The sequence below is a fragment of the Stenella coeruleoalba genome (assembly GCF_951394435.1).
Source record: "Stenella coeruleoalba genome assembly, chromosome: 2".
NCBI lineage: Eukaryota > Metazoa > Chordata > Mammalia > Artiodactyla > Delphinidae > Stenella > Stenella coeruleoalba.
In genome coordinates this window covers 160910448-160930226 of record NC_137147.1, presented here as the reverse complement: position 1 = coordinate 160930226, position 19779 = coordinate 160910448, and the positions used below count along the sequence as shown (strand labels likewise).

At 34.5% G+C, this 19779-nt stretch overlaps 1 protein-coding gene across 8 annotated transcripts in view; it reads right to left on the bottom strand.

The window, feature by feature from the left end:
* The window catches only part of CELF2 (CUGBP Elav-like family member 2), a 1226917-nt gene that overhangs the window by 1146475 nt on the left and 60663 nt on the right, over positions 1-19779 (bottom strand). For 5 of the 8 annotated variants that reach the window (XM_079914891.1, XM_079914887.1, XM_079914888.1 and 2 more), the window contains exon 2: positions 4288-4415. The exons of 2 other annotated variants lie outside the window; for them this stretch is intronic. The gene's annotated coding sequence lies outside the window, so the exon portion shown is untranslated. Of the gene's footprint in view, positions 1-3261; positions 3709-4287; positions 4416-19779 lie in introns of those variants that run through there. One more of the 8 variants, XM_079914889.1, reaches the window with a different exon arrangement.

Genomic DNA, 19779 nt, shown 5'->3' with positions numbered 1-19779 from the left:
CTATTGGGGAATGACAGACAATATTCTGGATAGGGAGCTTGAGACATGTTTTAAGTCAAATAGTAGCAGTTGGATTTTATCTGGTAGGTGAAGTCCTTCCAAATCCTTACAGAAGATGTCTAGCTGTAGCGAACAGAATATCCTAGAGAGATGAAAGGGTGGAGATCAGATTAGCTCAGTGGCTACAACAGGAATCTAGGAAGGAAAGCATTAATACAGGCCTGGTCTTTAGTGGAAGAACTGCAGATTCCCCCAAAAGACCATGGAAACTCTGGTGATAAAGCAAAGCTAAGTTTATTGCTGACTCTGATATGAGACCACTCCCTTGACAGGATTCTTAGTCACTTCTTAGAGGAGGGAAGGAAAAGGGAGGGTGTTAATGAAGTTTTGGTTGAGGAGGTCATCTGAAAAAGGGGTATTTATCAGTAGTTGGGGAGTTGCTGATAGGGCCTGAATACAGTTTATGATATAATTAGTGTGGAATTGACAGACAAAGCCCAGTGAGGGCTAAAGTAGCCTTTGATGATCTTAGTTGAAAAAATGTATTGGCCTGAGGGCTCCTCAAAGTCCTCTATTATTTGGATAAATGGATTTGCGGGAGATTTCTGAAACAAAGTTATTTGCGCCTCTTCATCTACCTGGGTAAGAGTTTCCTGAAATAAGAAAGGCATATTAATACATGTTGTTGGATAGTGTATTATGTTAATGTTCACAGTAAAATACATAATTACAAATGGTTTTGACTCTCAGTGGTGGCAATGGTTAAATAAAGGAAAGGATTAAGAAATGATAAGATTTGGCAGCCAATTATATATAGGGTACAAAAAATAAAAGAACAATTCAGGATGATCTGAGGGTTGATATTTTGAAAACACTGATTGAACTGTGACGTTAAAATCATAATTTAGAGGTAAAAGCGTTCACAATAAACACTGCAGACAGATGCTGTCGACAAATATTTAGTTTAGGTAATTATTAAACATTCATAATTCAATGTATATTCACTAACATAATTATAATACATTATAGTCACTTCAAATTATTTTGGAAATGAAGCAGGTATCTACGATGAAATAAAAATAAATGATTGTGATGCATTAAAATTCAAGTTAATTATATTGGTTATATGTTCATTGTAAGTGCTTGTATCCGTAATTACAAAGCAAAATCTCTTTTTTGAAGGCCTGGGTGACACTTTTTCTATACTAATTCATAAGACTCCTGTTTTGTATTAAATTAACTATATGCATGACTTACTCCTGTAGATTTTGTACTCCTTGGGGGTGCCAAAGAGAAACTGCAGTGGACAGAATTAAACAGGAAGAGCTTATTCAAGACTATGGCAATAAGGGATGGAGTTTGAATGCAAGTCCGCAGAAACAAAAGGCAGGAGGATTTTTAAGCACTGGTGAAAGCGTAAAGCGTGTACTAGAGACTGGTGCGGGGAAGTTGCTCTATGTGATTAGGCCATTTGTGTTTGCTAGTTGTCACTTACCAATGTTAGGCTCCTACCCTCCCAAAGAGACTGGGAAATAGGGGTGTGGTCTCTTTTGATGATGACATTTCCAAAAGATGGTTCCCATGTCCTTGAGAAGGGCATTTCTGGGTTATAAAAGTGAAAGAGGCTGGGAGAATATTTACATCTCAAAAGGACAGAGAAGGAATTTACAATTATAAGTTTTCTAAAGGAAATGCTCTAAGAAAAAGGAGGGCCTATAGACAAGAAGAAATCTGTCTCAAGTTTAGTCAAGCTGGGGGAACATTTAAGGACCTCTTGATCAAGGGCTGAAACATTTGTATCCACTTATTCCTCTTTACAAAGATAAATGCCTTGCACATACTTAGTGCACAGTAAGCATTTAATAGAACCACGAAATGTTAAAGATGGAAAAGAGCTTATGACACATCCAATCCAATCTCTTCATTATATATATTTTATATTATATATATAGCATAATATATATATAATATATAAATATACTTATATGAATTATAAATTACTACAAATAAATTATACATATCCTACAAAAAAAATGATGCAATCATTTCTAAGCAATGCCGCTGTGCTAAGAAAAGTCTGTTTCAGATATTTAAGAGTATTTTAAAAAATCAGAACATAGGCTTTGATCCTACTGGTTTTTCCTTAGATCTTGAAAGACTCAGTAGTTGCTAAAAGTATAAATCAGCTTGAAAGATAAACATCTTGAAGAGTCTGGCTCATCCCAGTGCTATCCCCAAGCTTACTGCACTTTATAACACAAAAATTCTTCCTTCTTTCTTAAATTCTGTCTTCTTTCAGAAAAGATATTTTCAGTCGGTTACATCTAAGATTAATCAATCTTTCCCTTTTAAGAATGGGGACATTGCAACAAGTTCTTTGAAAAAAGGAATATATAATATCCCTGGTTCCTTTTTCCAAATGGTACTTCTCCCAATCCGTGAATTCTAACCATTAAAATGTCTTGTCCTATGAACCTAACAATTGTGTGTTAAAAATTATTTCCAAATCTATACAAACCCTTCCGACCTATTCCGTTTATCAAGTATTTTTTAATGTGAAAAGATGTCAATATTATTTAAAAGACCAAATTTATGGCAGCCTTAAAAAAATTTTCCACCCTTATGATTTACATAAAAAATGACTCATGCAAACTACTCAAGTTTGCAATATTTGTAACACAAAGATTCTGTCAAAAAAACAGTTGGAAATAACATGCTTTTGCAATGTAATTGTTACTATTCACTAAAGCAGAAAAGGGAAATGTAGAGAGCTAAAAAGCTGACACCCTAGTCATTTAAAACTACAGGTTGTCTCAGGAATGACAATGGTTTTGAAATTCAGCTCAACCCATGCCGAGAAGTTGCTAGCTCTAGGTATTGGAGAATATTTAACACGTTAGTTGAATAAATTTTTACTCTTTCTTTTTCTCCTCAGAACATTTCAACTAACCAAGGAAATCTTAGCCTTTTTATTTTAAACTGTATGAAATATTCAAATGGGCACTGGTCTTCTCTGCAGACAGCTTCTGGAATATGAATTTTTAATGAGGACATTTGTTTAAATGTGTATGATCAACAGAGCTGGAAAGACCACCAACGGTTTGGGGTTTTTTGCTAGGAAAAAAGGAAAAACAGAAAAACACATGCTAGATTTGCTGTGTGTAACTCTTAATAGACCCACATATTTGCTTATTTTTATTTTTTTAATTTTTAAAACAATTTCAGTCCAAAATTGGAAGTACCCTCATTGGTGTGTCTGACCTGAGTGATTCTTGTGCTCTGAGTGTTCTCTGTATGCACTGCTTGTCCCTGAAAAGTACTCTCTCCTGGACCAAGCTTTAAATAGGCTCCACTGAGCCGTTTCTTCAGGAGGTCTCGACGTTGGCCTGCAACCTGCTAGGCCAGAATAGCTCAGTTACAGCAAGAATTACATTAAGGCACTTTAGGGAGAATCCCCCACCCTTGATATCTGATCACCTTTGTTATGTCACCTACACATGGGCACTTGCCATCTACCTCTACAAGGATTAAATTATGAGCCATTGCAGCTGCTGACAAACACCCACTGAAAACAGTTCAGGGGGTAGATCAGGAATAAGGCTTTCTGTGCTCTGGGAAAAACTGGCAGAACAAGTCTTCAGATACTTAGATATTTTCAGGAGAAGATTTTATTAGCCCAATTCTTGCATCTGCTCATATCTAGAAAAGCACTAAAATCCTTCATGGTGACGTCTGCTCCTCATGACTAGCAGTAACCTTCATGAGACTAGCAGAAACCTCTGCAAAAAATATGTGCTTGATTGTATGTACTCCCCCTTCACCAAAATCACATATATACTGACCTTCCCGACCTGCCTCTTTGGAGCAGTTTTTCCGAGCTGTCTGTAATGCTGTCTCCCAGGTTATAGTCCTCATTTTGCCCCAAATAAAACTTAACTCACAACTCTCACGCTGAGCTTTTTTTTTTTTCAGTTGATAGTTATGTGATCAAAGGTACCCCAGGTGATGTCTGATCACCCTGATGAGCCTTCAGCAAGAAACCTACTAGGTCAGTTCAGCAAGAATTCCCCTACCCTTGATTTCTCCTCTTAGTAATTTCCCATCCACTGATCCCCTCGCTCTGCTTCTTTGCTGTAAATCCCCACTTGTTCTTGTATTTGAAGTTGAGCCCAGTTCTATAGTGAAGTCTCTTTTCCCCTACTACAGTACTTCCTGAATGAAACCTGGTTTTGCCACTCTAACCACAGTCTGTCTGGTTTTCTCTAGCACCCCCACTGGCCCCATTACCTTGAGTGAAGCTGGCTCCTTTGATGCCCTGATTTATGTTGCAGCTGCCACACGGATCTTCACAAGCCAGAAGGTCTTAGTGGTTGGCCGCCAGCCCTCAGCACATCAGTTTCTGACTTTGTGGTCTTCTGATTGCACACAAGGGAAAGATCAATGTAGAATAGTGCCCTCTTTGTTTAACCTCCTCTTTCTGTGGCTCTTTTTCTTTTCTAAATTTGAGCTCACAGCTACTCAATGACCAGAGAGATAATACCTACCAACCACCACCCTCCCCAATAATTTACATTAGCCTGCATAATTTATCTTAGCCTGAATTGTATTTTAGACATCATCCAATTCACCTATCCAATCTACCACCAATGAGGAAACTGAGGCTCAAGACTCTGTATTTCTACTTAATGGCAAACTTAGTACTAGAGACCAACTCCCTCTAACTTCAATTCATGGTACTTTCTAGTAGAACACACTGTCTCATAAAATTGACATTTTCTAATGAGTTATACTCTTTTTTTGTTGTTGATATTTTATCTATTACCAGTGTACTGAACTGCCTTCAACAACATCACATTTCTCATGCCTGGTATTCCTTTTTCAGAGATGCTGAAATAGGAGGCATGTTATCAGACACTTGTGAGCTTAAGACCCGCTCTCCCACTTACATGTGACCTCTTACCCACTCCATTTGAAATATGTAAGAGAGAGATGGAAGATATTAATGGAATAGTATTTAATTATCATCACAAGTTATAAATGTGATATTGTAATATCCCTGCATGAGTTATAGAAATCTTTGAATTAATTGCTTTGTATGTTTGACTTCAGATCTCATCAAAACTACTTATAACACAAAATTTTTTAAAAACCCACCAATCTATATATTTTGGAGATGAGAGAGACCCTGAACAGCACAATTGGCTCCTTTGCTGATTGCTCCTAGGAAAATAAACCTCAAGTGATTGGATTTTTGAGTGTTGGAATTTGAAGCTAACAGAACAGGACACTGACAATTTCTGTAACACAAAAAAATGGCTCAGCATACTACTTATCAGATCAAAGACAATGCAAGTGGACTTTATCCTTGTTTTTTATACATACAATAGTTTTATACAGAACTGAATTTTGATCCATGACTAAGATGGGGTATTTTTGCATTTTGTAGTGACAGATTGTGTTATATGATGAAACTTTTGTTACCACTTTTTTTTTTCAGGAAAACCTGTCTTCAAATAACATTCAAAATGATTTGCATTGTTTTACAGATAACAAATGAGTAACTACTACCCTATGGAATTTATTTGAAAAGGAGAGTTTTTCTCTTATTGCAAGGGCTCTTACTTATTCCTTTTTATTCCCTTTTTATTTTTTTATTTTTTTGTATACATCTTCTTGCCTTCAGCTAGGAATCCTCCTTTGAAATACCATGGAAACAAGCAAATATGCCTCATTAAACTTTCCTTGCAGGAGAAAAATTGAAAGAATGTTTAAATTGTAGAGTAGATAAAAATAAAACACATTTTCTTTAGGAGTGATTAGACTGTGCTTTCAAATTCTTTAAGGAAAGGTATCAGAGTTGGCAGAAAAAAAAACAAAAGGACCAGGTGCTTTTATATTTGTGACAATTTAAAGAAAAGCTTATTGTATTTCTTGAATGAATACTGAAAATAAATATTCTCGATTATATTTCATATTTAGTACTAAATAACAGTTCAGATATATTGTGAAAGTACTATTTCTGATAATGCATACACATAATTATGAGTGACATTAGAGAACTTCTCAATTAACAAGCCATATTTGCATAATGCCTTTGGTTAAGGAGCAGGAATTAAGAGAAATAAAGCCTTATTTAATTTTGTTCTACAGTAACCCATGAGTTAGACAATGGACATGTTTTTTCGACAGATGAGACCAGAACCTGGTAGGGTCTTAAGCTGTTTCATACTGTAAATGAAGCTTCTAGTGAGTCAGGGGCTATTGAATTCTCTGGTCTTTTAATGGCCAAGTAATAAAGAAAATCGTTTTTTGTCTTACAGACATTTTTAGCTTCCCCCTCAAAACTGAAGCTAAAATTAACAAATTTATTTCATATGAAGGGTTGATACTATCATCACATAGCTTGGACCTTGGGAGTTGATGAAAAAGTTAGCTTTCAGTAGTGTTCACTTTATCTTTCCCTATCAGAATAAGTCTAATGAATGGATCTCAGAATGCACAAACATCACAGTTAGTTAGAATCTCCTCCTCTTTATTCTGCCAACTTTTATTGTGTATTCTTAACTAAGGCAGCAACTATTAGGAACATGTCCTGAATTAAACATCCCCTTTGTGAAAAAACTGAATGATGTTTTTTAAAGCACAATGGGAAGTGAAAGGAGTTATTGATTTTTGTTGAGTTAGTATTTTGTACATTGAAATCCACTTTAACAGCAGAAATCAATATATAACTCTTTCAAATCACTGTTTTGGAATTGTTACTGGTTTTTTGCTTTTTTTTTTCTTTTCTAAACCATGGATGTAATTCATTCAGTAACACGTTAATTTCCTATCCATCTGGATTGAAAGGTTTCTAGGTTAGTGATGTATTAATTGAGGTATCTAAAGGGTATCCTGAAACCTCCAACATATTAAGCAAACACAGTGCTTTGAGGTATAACATGACAGGCCCAAAATATGATTTGTGCACAGCAATTAATCTTCTAAATCTAGACAACACTGTTATGCTTCAGCAGTTGACGGCTATTTCCTGGCAACTGGGAATCTGAGTTTTATTCTATTTCTTCTAAAAAGAGCGTGAGGGAGGAGGGAGTCATTATTCGACTTCACCGAATTTAGGTATCAGATGACAACGGTCCCAGGCCACAAAGATTGCATCTGAGTCTCAATAACCTAAACTTCAACCTAGATTAAATCAAATAAGGTAATTGAAGGTGACTGATAATGCCTGGAATAAATAAGTCATTCCAATAATATTCAGATTTTTTCTTTCTCTTATCTAGTTTTCTTGTTTGCCTTGTCTAGTCATAGACTATATTCACTTGGGCTCTGAAATCCCTTTGCTTGGTTAGAGTGTTATAATGTTATAATAATGATATTAGATAGATTACATATATCATTATATATGATGAATATTTTTTCTTCCCTGATGATCAAATCCATATTGTTTTTTTTTTCTTTTTTGTTTAAAATTCAGCAACAGAGTTCACTTCTTTTCAAGTCTTGGTAACGGAAGAAAAAAATTTACTGACTCTGCTTGTTACTTATTTTAAACTTGTTGCACATTTTCGTCCTCAATTTTGCAGTCTAATGTCCATGAGAGAACAACAGTATTTTTTAAATTATTGTGTTGACATTGTAGATCTATGCTTTACCTTATGCATTTACTTACTTTCTTTCTTTTTTTCTTTCTGAAATCTGTAAATTTCACAAGCGGAAGAGACATTAGCAGTCTGCCAGGATTCCAAAAGAGGAAAAAAAAAATCTTCACACCTATGTGTGTATATCAAGGAAGTGTGACTTTATGTGGGGTTACTTGATCTACAAGTAGGAAGGTGGGCAGTTAGGTGATGAATAACATTGCTTCTATACTAATTTTGACATAACATTATTTACATAATTATCATCAGTTTTACAGAATTGTTCAGTTTCTTTCATTGGTCTTTCACTTTCCATATTTGTTCACTGAAACACATGCACATGCTGCTTGGGGAGTTTAGTCAATATCAATATTGACTAAAATATTATTATTGACTAAAGTATTATCAATATTTTACTGAGTTTATAAAAGAATCAATCTCTTTAATCCATTTTGATTCTGGATCTGAAGTAGTAGAATGACTTCCATAGGAAAAGAAGCATGAGGAACTAAGAAAGCTCAGAGAGAGCAAATAGAGGTCAGGAAAGGATTTATGAAGAAGGTGGTGCCCTAGCTAAGGGTAGAAGGAATTACCCAAGCAAATAGGAAGAGAGAGACTGTGGGGTGAATGAAGGAATATATTAAGTAGAGGGAAACCGACTGGTACAAGGCAAAAAGGCATGAAAGATTACAACCTGGGAGAGGGTAGATGTTGGGGATTGATTATAGATGCAGTAGCAGGATTGACAGGGAAGACTGGAAAAGCAATTATAAGGAGTTTAGATTCACGGTACAACCTCTTCCTAGAAGTCCTATTCACTGCTTATCTGTCTGTCATATATTCACTCATATTTTAGCAATGGACTACACGGTCACGTCTTCTGCAGTTGTCTGGAGTTAAAATCCATCCTCTGAGTTCTGGTATTTTGGGGTTCATACTTCCAGTTTAATGTAATGGGAAAAAAATTTCACCCACAATATATTGAGTCTAACCTGTTATTGATTAAATGACTTGCCCTTGAGATCTTTTCATGTCTGTATATCTAGAACTACTTCACTCTTTAAAGCTCCTGCATAGCTTTCCATAATGTGGGTGCATTTACACAAAACTTCATTTACTTTGCATTTTTGCAAATGTTTATTTGAGACTTAATACTTTTTCTTTTCCTTGCATTTCCTTAGTAATTTGTTAGGTTTAAAATTATTTGGGGCATATTTATTACCTCGTCTGGTTTTTTGCTTTTATATATATTTACCCTATTTTGTATTGTCAACATTTTTATTAATGTATATATCTTTTACATATAATTAACCAATATAAACTTATTAATTTATATATTTACAATATTCTATCTCTGTTTTATATGTTGTAAATATTTTCTCCCATCTTGTTCCTTGTATTTTAATTCTTTTATGGCACATTTTATTTCAAAGCTGTTTATATTTTGATACTATCAAAAGCATCAGATTGATTAGGGATGACTAGGAATGAAAAAACTGTAGTTTTCCTTATGGATTTCAAGTTGTGGATATCCTATATTTTATTCATGATGATTTCATAGTTCTATTTTTCTTCTTTAGTTTTACATTTACGTCTAACTGAAATTTCCCTAAAATAAACCATGAAATTAGATCTTTATCTCCCATCCATGATCAACTGTCTTAATACCCTTCATTGACTAGGCATTCTTCCTTAGTAATTTGTAATGCCATCATTTTCATATTCCAAATTGCCATATATGACTGCACCTACTTATGGATTACCTATTTTGGTCCAGTTGTATACTCATCCATTTCTGTACAAATATTACATACTTCTATTACTATTAGTTTCATGATACATTTTCATATCTGATAGAGCAAGCATCACTGTAGTTTTTCTTCTGTAAAATCTTCTTGGTTAGTTTTCTTGATATTACATATAAATTTTTGAGTTAGTTTTAACTCCATAAACTTTCTCTCTTCCCATGTATTCAGATATTTCATACCCTGTAGTCATATTATATAGGCATTTTTAATAAAGATCATGCACATTTCTTGATATGTTTATCCTTATGTATTTTATAATTTTGTTACTACTATTATATTTCTAATTGATTTTCTGGAACATAAAGAGCTATTGGTTATTTTATAGTGATCTCATATCCACTCACCTTATGGGATTCTCTTCGCAAATACTTTGATAGTGAATTTTCTATATGTATACAATCATAGTAATGCCAGTTTTATGTCTAACATTACCATTTAAAAATCTCATTTTCATGCTTTATAACACTTTGAATAATTGTATGTATTATAGATAGTAACTACGTTGAAAACAGGCATCCTTTTCTTGTTCCTGACTATAATGTGAAAGCTATAGTTTCTGTTAAGAATCCTGTTTCCATAGGTTTCTGATAAGTATGTTTTGTTGTTGAATTTTTTGCTCCTCTCATTCTGCTGTATAGCTGAAGGCAAATATTTACACCCTTTAACCATTCTTCCTTAAAATAATGGGTACTTATTGGATGCTGGGATAAAAGGCCAGTTCCAGAGACTGAGGCTGATTTCTTTTATGGCTACTGTAGAAAGTTCAGGATGGTTTATAGTATATTAAAAGGTGGAAACTTCTGACTATTTTCAGCAGTTGATGCCATTAATACCTCCCTCTTTATAATGTGAAGCCCATTTAAGAGAGATGAGTTAATCGTTCAAAAGGTAGTGAACAGCCAGTATATTTTTAGACACTTTAACAGAAACTATGCTAAATGGGTTTTATTATATAGTGTAAAAAGGAAATAGGAAGGCCTCTATAATTGAAAAAAGAATCACTGAATTGTTTTTACTTCCAAATTCCTACTAGACACATTTATATAGCTCACTAAATGTAACATGGCCATAAATTTGAATTTTTTTACACCATTCAAGCTATCATTTGAATTCTAATCATTTTCTCCACAAACATGTTATCTGATATTCTTGAGTTGGATTCATTTTTGACAAATAATAAGAAAAATAATTGTGTATTTTACATCTAGTGTTAGAAGGGAAGAGGGAATGCATGTGGATCATTCCACTGCATGGAGAAATTCAGCTCTGCAGAAACTCTTTCTTTGGTTCCTGAGATGGTAGGAAGAAAGCCCAGAAAAGACTAATGCTAAAAGAGTGACAAAACTAACAATAGCAAAGCAAGGGCTTATGTAAGAAAAAGAAAAAAAATACTTTCAGAATTTCATTTAATGGCTAGAGTTGCTAGAGAATAAAATATCCAATTTTTGTGACACATGGCACAATGAAAACCCAGACTCCAGAGAAGCTGGAGCACACATTTTAGCTCATGGGCACCAGGAACTGGAGTAAGTGACCACCCCTGGTCAGGGGCCAGCACTCTGTTGAGAGAACATGCTTAAGAACTTATTTTTCGAAACCAACTGGTAAGTTAATAATATTTTAGATGAAATTTGACTTTAGAATTCTCCCAGAAAAATGAAGTGCGTGACTGGAAACAAAAGAAACCTGCTTTCTTAACTCCAAGAAACTATAAGTATTGTGTTTTCTACTCCAAGCATAAGTCTGACTGCTAAGAAAATAATTCAAAACAATGATTTTTCGTTGTTGTTGTTTTGGCCCAACATTAAATTAACACGACAAAATACTCTAGCAGAAAGGGCATGGAATTTTGATCTCATTTTCACGTAAGTTTGGCATAACAACTTGGATATTTTGTAATTACCTTTACTTCTGCCTTCAGTTTTTCTAAACTACAACATCCCTTAGGATGGCTACTATAAAAAAAAAAAAACAAAAAAAACCCAGAAAATAACACCCCACTTACATCAATGGAGAGATAACACAGACAGAAAATCAACAAAGCAACAGTGGTCTTAAATGACACAATAGACCAGTTAGACTTAATAGACATCTACAGAACATTCCATCCAAAAACAGCGGAATACACATTCTTTTCAAGTGCACACAGAACTTTCTCCAGGATAGATCACATGCTAGGCCACAAAACAAGTGCTAATAAAATTAAGAGAATAGAAATTGTATCAAGCATTTTTTCCAACCACCATAGTATGAAACTAGAAATCAATTGCAGAAAGAAAAATGGGAAGAACAAAAACACGTGGAGACTAAACAATATGCTACTAAAACACCAATGGGTCAATGAAGAAATCAAAGAGGAAATCAGAAAATACCTTGAGACAAATGAAAATAGTAAAACATCTTTCCAAAATCTATCGAATGCAACTAAAGCAGTTCTAAGAGGGAAGTGTGTAGTGATATAGGCTACCTCACAAAACACCTCAAACAAATAACCTAACCTACCAACCAAAAGAATTAGAAAAAGAACAAAAAAGCCCAAAGTCATCAGAAAGAAGAAAATAATAAAGATCAGAGAGGAAATTTCAAAAATTGAGGGAAAAAAATAGAAAAGGTCAATGAAAATAAGAGCTAGTTTTTTTAAAAGATAAACAAAATTGATAAACTTTTAGTCAGGCTCATCAGAAAGAAAAGTGAGAGGATCCAAATAAACAATATGGAGGTTCCTCAAAAAACTAAATATAGAACTACCATATGATGCAGCAATTACACTCCTGGATATATATATATATATATATATATGAAAATAGGAAAAAACACTAATTCGATACATGCACCCCAATGTTTATAGAAGCACTATTTATTACAGCCAAGATATGGAAGCAACCCAAGTGTCCATCAACAGATGAAAGGATAAAGAAGATGCAGTATATAAATATATACACAGTGGAATATTATTCGACCATAAAAAATGAAATTCTGCCATTTGCAACAATGTGGATGAACTTAGAGAGTATTATGATTAGTGAAATAAGTCAGATAGAGAAAGACAAATATTGTTAGTTATTACTTATATGTGAAATCTAAAAGATAAAACAAATAAATGTATGAAATGAAACAGACTCACAGATGCAGAAAACAAACTAGGTTCCAGTGTGGCAAGGGAAGGAGGGAGGGGCAAGTTAGAGGTATGGGATAAAGAGATACAAACTATTATATATAAAATGGGTAAGGAACAAGGATAGATTATACAGTACAGGGAAATATAGCTATTATTTGTAATAACTTTAAATGGACTATAATCTATAAAAGTATTGAATCACTATGCTGTGCACCTGAAACTAATATAATACTGTAAATCAACTATAATTTAATAAATAAACAAACAAACAAATAAACAAGCAGAAAATAACAAGTGTTGGTGAGGATTTGGAAAAATTGGAATGTTTGCACACTGCTCATAGAACCATAAAATGATACAGCTGATGTGTATAAAACAGGATGGTGGTTCCTCAAAAAGTTAAACATAAAATTACCATATGATCCAGCAATTCCGTTTATGAGTATATATTCAAAATAATTAAAAACAAGGTCTCAAAGAGATATTTGCACACTCATGTTCATAATGCAATTATTCACAATAGCTAAAATGCGGAAGCAACACAAGTATCTATCGATGGATGACTGGATAAACAAAACACATTATAAACATACAGTGGAATATTATGCAGCCTTAAAGGGAAAGGAAATTCTGCAGTATGCTACATGGATGAATCTTGAGGACATTATGCTAGCTGAAATAAACCAGTCATAAAAAGATAAATATTGTATGTTTTCATTTACATGAGGTACTTGCGGTAGTCACATTCACAGAGACAGAAAGTAGAATCGTGGTTGTCAAGGGTTGGGGGGAGGAGAAACGGGAAGTTATTGCTTAATAAGTATAGAGTTTCAGTTTTACAAGATGAAAATAGTTATGGAGATGGATGGTGATGATGGTTGCACAAAATTCTGAATGTATTTAATACCACTGAACTGTGCATGTAAAAATGGTAAATTTTGTTATATTTATTATACCACAATAAAAACAAATCTAAAAAATTTTTACACTGCAGTGTGATTGATACTAAGATCAAGTGATTGGTGTTTGGAGAGCATATAAATAGGACATTTTAATCAAAAAGGAGGGGTAGGATGGGGTTGATCATAGGCCTTGGAGAATTCCAGAGAGAGGAGATGATGTCCTACACCCCACTGCAGGCTATGTCTGAGAAGGTTTCCCTTTGCTGTGTTTCTATGAAATACTATGTAACAATTGTTATTGTAGACTTCTGGAGGATGGTCAGTCAGAGAAGAATATGCTTCTAATCTTTATTTCATTGAGCAGAGATGTCTGCAACTTCAGAGAATAATGAAGTCACATCACATGTGACTTGCTTCATAGCCTTCATTGTGGGGGGGTTTCCTTCGAGAAAAGGAATAGCTGGAAGAAATCTTAGTGATCATTTAGTCTAACTCCCTCACTTTACAGAGGAAGGAATGAGCTCAGGAAAGTTAAATAACTTAGCTAAGGTCACAAGAACTATCTGACTTCTGGATGTGTAAGGCCAATCCTGTCAGATTACACAGATATGACATACACAGCCCATTGACAGGCAGCAGGATGCTGCTTTTCATCACAAGCCCTTCTTGCAGATTATATCTGAGAGCAAATCTCGATGATATATGCAACTCTGCCATTGATATATCTGGGAATTATCAAATTAATGGTCAAGTCGAAAGTAAAATGTTGGTCTTGGTGGGGTAATGTTAAATAAGTGTAAGAGTTAAGTTACTGTGGTGAAAAATAAGGGTTCTCTCTGAACGTGACTTAGGACATTGACAGTGCACACGAAAACAAATTTTTCTACTCACTAGGCCACAGGTAGCTTCCTAATCTATCACTGAATGATACGTTCTGCTCTGTGATTTCATCTACTTCTCAAATGTTACTGACATCAAAGTAAGCCCCTACATTTGACAAGGGACCTCTACAAAAACTATCCTGTTTCACTCACATATGAGCAAATATTCTATTCTTCTAGAAGAGTCAAGTCATTTAAAAATCTTAAATAGATTCTGCCATAAAAATCAGAAATGCTGCTTTGGGATACATGAGTCTTTGATATTATTACTCATGTAGGGAATGCATTTTTCATGAAATACCATAGAATGGAGTTGGTTTTCATCTATTCCTGGAATAACAGACAGCATATGGGTTATAACTGTTATAACAACACCACATGTATTAATATGAGTGTATGGTATACTACAATATGCTTGATCAAAATGTAACCACCTATTCTTTAAAAGCCTGATCCAAGTAAATGTAAAGTAGGAATAAGGTAGAAAATAGAATAAGAGACAAAATAAATCTACCAAGAACATTGTTTCTGGATGGTTCTATCGGTTATTAAATATAGGAAAAAAATAGTATTTCCCTTTATCATATCATGTTTCATCTTTTCCTTAATTCTCCATGTAATTTCTATAGCTTGTACATCCTGTTACTGCTGTATTCAGAGAGAGAGCATACTTGAATAAACCAGGCTTGAGGATTAAAGAAAGACATTGGTAAAAACCCAGGGAAAAATTTGGACAGAGCATACAAATAGGATGAATGGAAGGGGTTTGGTAGGGGGAGTGGGGAGAACAAGGAGGGAATAAGAGGAGGGAGGAACAGAGAAGAGAGAGAGAGAGAAAAGCGAATATGCAGTTGGTGATATTTATCTTCTGCCACGCAATCCCCAGTGTAGGTCTTAGAAGTGGGGAGAATCTTAATTACCAGAAACCAAGATGTATGGAGAAGGCTGAATGAATAAGCCAGGACTTCTGGCAACAGTGGAGTGGTTCCTTCCCCACTATAAACACAGAGAAATGATGGATAAATTATGACACACTGATTTTAAATACAAAGCCAAGATACAAGGAAAGGCAAAGACAAGAGCAAGCAAAGAGGGAACTCAAATATAATGTAATGAGCCTGAATTGAAGCTTTGAAAGTCTGGTGGTATATAAGATTTAGATACAGGTTGAAGGAGCTGGTGACTGGGGTGTTGGCACAAAGTCCTTAAGGACTCTTCAGTAGATAAAGAGTTGTATCTCAGCATTTCATAAAGCTGAATTGTCAAAGGTTCGACTTGGCCATGAAAAGCAAGTTAGAAAATATCTCCCATTTGCCTAGAGAAGCAGTAACAAAAGCTTCATATCTGTCGTTGGATTTACAAAAATAAAAATGAACAAATAATCATACAAAATGATTTCACATGAATTGAAACCCCCACCTATGGGGGATGCAATTATAACATCTTTGTAATATTTACATTGGCATGAGAATCCCAAGTCAACAGTTAATATACCATCAAGTCTGAAAAAATGTCACATGGAAAGCCCTATCAGAATAAGGGTTCAGTAAGCTTGCTAGGTAAAGATCAACCTACACAAGTCAATAATGTTCTAATAGAGCAGAACAACCAATTTAAACATGGAATTTAAGAAACCCCCTCACCGATCACAACAAAAAACCCTAAAGCATAAATCTAACCTAAATGTTCCAGATGTTTATGGAAAAAGCCCAAAATGTTATGTTCAAGGATGGAAAGATTCTACATCAAAAATATGATGATTCTTCCCAAATTCATAAGTATGATGCAATATCAATGAATACTGAATAGTTTTACTTTTTTAGAACTGGACAAATTGGTTAAAATGTTTGTGAAAAACTGGCCCATAAAAAAGTAAGGATAATTATGAGTTACCAGACATACAATTTATTGTAAAGCTATGGTATTTAAAACAGCTCCATGTTACTCCGGCGACAGACATATAGACTAGTGGGACAAAACAGTGAACTCAGAAACAGATCCAACCATTTAAGCTACCTTCAGTGTTTACTGCATTAGACATAAATCTTATTTGCATTCTCAGAATCCCTTGACGTTTCTCTTCTTTCTCTCCTGATTAGCCAGTTGGCACCTTCTTCCCATAAGTTTTCCTTTTTTGAACTGGGATAAGACACTCTCCTGTGGAGTATGAAATATATCTTCCTGAAAAGTGGCTGAGGGGTTGGAGATGTAACCCAGATATACAGAGGAGTTAGCTTCCTGTGCTTGTGAGCATTGACCAATGGACCAATAAGAAAGGTGAAGTAGACAGGCAGATATATCTCCTCACCATCCTCTCTCCTATGGACAATTCTAAGGTAACCCATGGTCAGCTTTGTCAGAGGAGCCTGGAGGAAGCTGTGTGTCTTAGAAGTTCATTTGGAGCACCATTTTTAACTGGAATGGCAATGCATTACATGGCCTTGCTTCTCATCTTTTCTTACCTCACTTTCATTTTTTCCTCACCCTCATCACGTAGGCTTGCATTTTGCAAATAAAGTGTTAGCCCCTAATCCTGGCCGAGTTTGCTTTCTAGAGAACCTTGGCTAAGAAGTTATTACAATAGTATTACAACACAGCATTTTAAGAATAGACAATTCAATAAATGTGTTTTTGAGGAAAAGTAGATCCTTATTTGACATCAAACAGAAAAATGTTCTAAATGGTTTAGAGACATAATTATGAAAAGCAAGCATTTAAAGTATGAAGAATAAAATACAGGAAAATATCTTTTATTAAATCAGATTAAGGAATATATCTCGAATAAGCCACAAAAGGCAAAGCTTAAAGGAAAATACAGACACATTTGAATCTATTAAAATTATATATGTAAATATAGATAGGTAGAGAGATGGATAGCTAAAAATCTTTGATAAAAGGTATTAGAAAAAGGACTGCTATTACATGAGATACAGAAATTCTCTAAATCAAACAAAAAATAAGTGCCCATCTAGCATGTTAGCATTGGAAACAGTGAGAAGAGGCCAGATTCTGATGTGTCCTAAAGGGTGGTTTGCGGTGTAAAATAAAGAGAAAAGTCAAAGATGACTGTGAGATTTTGGGCTTGAATCACTGAAAAGATGTAGTTAATGGCAATTGATTCAAAAGGCTCTCCGTGGAGCAAATGTGTGGGAGATCAAGATGGCAGGTTTAGACATGTCAACACATAGATGCTTATTAAACGTCTAAGAGGAGATGTCACACATCCTTTTGGATATATGAGTTGCAACTACGTGAACAGTGTGAGCTGTATCTATCCATCTGACATCTGTTAAATGATTGATATTTAGAAGTATGGGAGGGATGGGCTCATCAAACGTTTGAGTGTTTACAGTGGAAAAGAGGGACAAGGAAAAGGACTGATCATTACGATACGCCAACACCAAGAGGCTGGGAATAAGAGGAAAAAAGAGCTAAGGAGACTGAGGAGAAATGGACAGTTTGGTAGGCGGAACACAGAGAATGGTGTCCTGGAAGCTAAATTACAAAGCTGTATCCAGGAGGAAGTGATCGGCTATGTCAAATGCTGCTGGATTTTATTAAGGAAAAGGAAGAGTGAGAAACAATTCCTGGGCCCAGTGTGGAAATCATTGATGATCTTGACAAGGACATTTTCAGTGTAGTGATTGGCATGAAAGCCTGACTAGAGTGGATTTAAGAGTCAGAGAAGGAAAACTGGAGATAGAAAGAATAGACAACTCTTTCAGGAATTCTGCATTAAATGGGTAGCAAGAAATTGGAGGAAGTAGATGAAGATAAACACAGAGTCAAGAGAAAAAAAATTTAATATGAGGAAATAATAGTATGGTTGCAAGTATTAGAGTTCGAGAGAGAGATTTTTTAATGTGGTTTAATTTTTATGTGATGAGACATACAGATGAACAATTTTTCCTTTTTTTTAAATATGCATATCCAATTTTTCCAGGACTGTTTTAAAGACTCTCCTTACTCCACTAAATTGCTGTATCCCTTTGCCAAAATAAATCGAATCCATCTGTAGTTATATTTCTGGATTCAATTCTGTTTCCTTGATCTATTTATCAATCTTTATGTCTAGAGCACAGAATAACTCTTAATGTTAGATAGTGTCCTCTTTTGCAAAGTTGCTTGAGCTACTTTACGTTCTTTGCATTTGCATTTGAATATTAGAATAAGATTGTCAATTTGCATTTTTATTGGGAATGCATTGAATTTGTAGATCAATTTGGGGGGAATTGACATCTAAATAATATTGAACCTTTGAATCAATGACATCTTATATTGCTCAATTTACTTATATCTTCTTTAATTTCCTTCAGCAATGTTTCGTAATTTTCAGTGTATTGGTATTGCTTATCTTTTGCCAAATTTTTATCAAAATACTTCATATTCTTAATGCTAACAAAGTGGTTTTTGATGAAATATGAATTTTATTTTTAAAACGAATTCCTACCACTTGAAAAAGAATGCATAGATTTGTTTTTTAATGCAAAGGGAGGCCTACATCCTTTTCAAATAGATTTCAAGAAGTGCATTAGTCATTTAAAACATTTTTTGTGATAAGAATTCTTAACATGAGATCTACTCTTACAAGTGATAATATTTTTCAATTCAATTTCCAATTGTTCATTACTAGTATATAGCAATACAATTAGGTTTTATATATTGGTCTTGAATCCTGCATATGTTCTAAACCCACTAATTAGTTCTAGTACTATTTTACTAAGAGATTACACAGGATTTTCTACACAGACAATGTCTTTGAAAAAAATCTTTCCAATCTTAATACCTTTAATTTCTTCTTCTTGCCTTACTGCACATGCTAGAAACTTACTACAATGTTGAAAGAAGTGGTGAATGTAGGAATCTTTACCTTGATCCTCATGGTACGAGTAAGGCATTCAGTCTTCGGCCATTAAGTAGGTTCTTGGCTATAGATTTCTTGAAAGTACCTTTTATTGGGTTAAGTAAGTTCCTGTCTATTTCCAGTTTGCTGATATTTTATTAGGCATTAATGTTGCATTCTATCAAATGCAGTAAACTGCCCCCTTTGAGAGGCTCATATGCTTTTTTATCTTTTTTAGTCTCTTAATTATATTGATTAATGTTAAATAAACCTTGTACTTCTGGGATAAACTACACTTATTCATAATGTATTATTTTTTATATATTCTTGGATTCTATTTGCTAAAATTATGATAAGAATTTTTCTATTTTCCCTAGGGATAATGGCCTGAAGTTTTCTTTTCTTATAATGTCTTTGTCTCATTTTGGTCTCAGAGTAATATGGAACTCATCAAGTGAGTGGGGAAGGACTCTCTCCTCAATTTTCTGGAAGAATTTGTGTAGAACAGACATTATTTCTTCCCTATAAGTTTATTAGAATTTACCACTGATGCCCTCTGGGCCTGGAGATTTTGCTGTGGGAAGGCT